This window comes from Macrosteles quadrilineatus, unplaced genomic scaffold (genome assembly GCF_028750875.1).
Source record: "Macrosteles quadrilineatus isolate MER2022 unplaced genomic scaffold, UCM_ALF_1.0 Scaffold_7__1_contigs__length_78375512, whole genome shotgun sequence".
Classification (NCBI taxonomy): domain Eukaryota; kingdom Metazoa; phylum Arthropoda; class Insecta; order Hemiptera; family Cicadellidae; genus Macrosteles; species Macrosteles quadrilineatus.
Window position 1 is genome coordinate 31319798 of NW_026542600.1, and position 3442 is coordinate 31323239.

Consider the following 3442-nt stretch of genomic DNA (forward strand, 5'->3'; position numbering starts at 1 on the left):
CAGCCGCGTTTTCAAAGTGACAGCTTAAACTAAGACTTCACTTCAAAAATCTGTGGTGTCCTTTTTGGTCCCCGCCCTCTTCCTCGACACCCCCACCACCGCCCGGACTGGATGCTTGCGTCTATATTAGCGGGGTCGGGATAAGCTCCGCCCGGGGCCCGCCTCTCCCAGCAACGCCCTTCCCCCTCCATTTACCCCTACCCCCTCCACGCTAGAGCGGTAATCGACTCTTCGCTCCGACTGAAATATAATTCCGCTCGATTTTGACATTATTATTTACGTTTGAGGCGTGGCCTTCTATAAAGTTGTCCGGCTCATTAATTTCCCTTTAGAAATATATCGTAAGCAAAAAAGAAATATTTGAAGAGCGATAGATAGATGAGGATGAGATCGATTATATAGTCGTTCCTGGCATCTTTATATTAACTTCCTGTTACAAGTAATATCCGTCGCCCCGGTAGCTGCAAGGCGTTGGACCGCAGTGCTACGGCTACAGACTGTTAGTTAATGAACCCATCTGTCAGGCAAGTATATACTGTACTGCATGTTTTGACGAAGAAAGACTTCATTGCTTCATTGTTCATCCGATGTGTATAGTTCTTCATATTACTTATTCAGACTATATAGCCTAATATTTATATCACCTATTAACATGAGCTATTTTTTATTCAGAAAAATATCATATAGGCCTACTGTTGAATTTTATAATAATGTAAAAAAATATCATTCGCTTGGATAATTTCATGCTAATCTCATATCTCTGCATTTATTTTTCTCTTACCATTATGTTTCGTTTATCCATATTAAAACCCTTTCCCGTGTTATGTTTTATTATTGTTAGGAGTTAATTATATTTTTTATTTCATTGTCCATTGTCTTGCATTTCATGATATGTTATGAAACGGTAAATATTTCCGGATTATTACATTAATATTTCTTTTGGTTGAATAGATTTTATTTCTATCCTATTTGCCGAAGAAACACTGTCGTTATTTATTAGTTTTAATAGTTTAAAAATCAGTTTTATTTATTTATAGTCTATCTCTGGTTATCCCAGTTGTACTGTTATGTGATTTGTTAGTCAATGCTGTACTCTCTGTGTGTAAATATTCACAAAATAATAAATGTAACAAAATTGAAGAAGCAAGTAATCAATCAAGTGCCGTGTTTGTCAACTCATGTAATCACTGGTTCCAAATACTAGTAACTACTTGTGTATCTTTAAACATAAGTGCTGCAATCTTTGAAATTAACGAACAAAAACATGTAATATATATTATATAAAGTGTACCTTTTAAAAGGTCTACCGATGTTAATGCAGTGTTAGATTGAACAATTATTTTACCTTATTATTACACACGAACGTTGAGTTGGAAGAAGCGTATGTGGTTTGTGACTAAAATGCTACATTGGCAATTAATGCTAGAATGTTAATAATAATAAGCTAGTATAGGTTACAGGGGTACACACCATGGGGATAAATCTTTTAAGGTAAAACAATAATCTAGAGCTGGCATGAGGTTAGATAGGGGTGTATTTATTTTATTAGTTAGAAAAATAGTATTATGTCTAGCATTTGATTTCACGATGCAAAAATAACTTTAATTACATCATATCATTTGAAAATTGTAAACCACTTTTTAAAATCATAACTACACTAAAATTAAACGATTCAAACAGATTTCCAATATGTACCTCATGAATAATGCATGAAAATATTCCATTATTAATTTCAAAACTTATTTGAGCAACAATAGTTTACTATTTTCTCTGATTAGATTGTGTGGGGCACGGTGTAGTAACATCTGAAAATAAATATCGCCCTTTGCATGTGAATGGCTAATTTATTTTCCTGACTGTTTCCTTTGAACCAATATACTCACTTCGCTCGTCAGGTTAATTAATGAAGATTAGCTATTTTTAACTTACAAATTAGCTTCTGAGTAATTAGACTTTCAGAATCTATCTGAAAAACTGATTAAACTGTACTGTTGTAGGCGAGATTGGCTTAATTACTTTATACATCTATTTAAAACACAATGGAAACATTGCTTGAGATATAGCAGAACAGGTGATTTGTTTTGAAAGGGTACGGTAGAAGTCATACCTACAGTTGATTGTGAATTTAAATAATGTACTGTTGTGTTATTGTTTCACTTATTTCTAATTGTAGCAACGAATGCGTCCAAATGTTTGGTCCAAAGCGTCTTAATTTTTAAGCTGTGAAATATTTATAATGGACCCATATGCAGACATCAAGATGAATGTAAAGATACAAAATATATATTGTAGTAAATTTAAATTCTTTAAAAAGCCATTGGAAATAGATTACCTTTTATTATCTGAAACTCGCCCACAAATATTATATTGATTTAGAAGAAGCATGAAAATCACTCAAATAAAAAAAAAGAGTTAAAGAGGGAGTCTAATACTAGTAAGTATTGATATAGTGATACATCTTTTGAAATCAAACGCTTAAGAAACAGTAAATAATTATTATTAGCCTGCAATAAAATACTGTAAAAACACCTAATATTGAAAATGTGGGTGATGAAATAATTATTTGTGTGTTACTCTAGAAACAAATAAAATTTAGGTACTGGCATAAATAGCCCTTAAACCATCTTTAAGATTATGTGTATATTAAAATCAGTGTCAACTCTGGTTTTGTATACAGTATATTCTAGCAGATTGTATACATTATTGTATAATGAGATTGGCATAATATATAAGATACTTATTTCAACACTATCCAATAAATATACACCTAAACTGTAATCATTAGCCTTCGTCATTAGCCCAACGGCGAATATAACGCCTCCACATTTAACCAAATTGTAAATGTTTCATTATAAGTGTAAATATATAGGATATTGTTTAAAGACACATTTTATCGATCATATTCCTATAATCCAACACGAAAAATTCTAACTAAAAATTTATGAAATAATCATACAAAACTTGTTATAACCACTGTTAGAACAAAACGGAAGTGAGGAAAATCAATATTGGTATAGCTTTCCATTCAAACTAATGAGGAATGAGGAAAGTCAGTTTTTGAGCTGTAGATATTCAAAAATAGTTCACAGTAAAGCTAGAGTAAATAAATGCCTACACTAGCCTGTGGGTCTACCCATAACCGCAGAGAACCTACCAGCTGGCCTGCCACCGCTCACTTGATATGTACAATTGGAAAGGTACATTTAGTGCTTGTGCTTTAACTTGATAAGAAAAATGTTGAAATAATTCGTTTTTCACATTTAGAACTACTGATGAAATGACATTAAAGTATACAATTCGATTAACTAATATGATTATGATGCAGTAGGTTTTTAATTGGGGAATCGTTATTTTTCAAGAGAAAAAAATCACTCTATTCGATAACACATTTAAAAAAGTTAAACCTAATAAAATGCAACGAAAATATTTGTGCTACCGATGC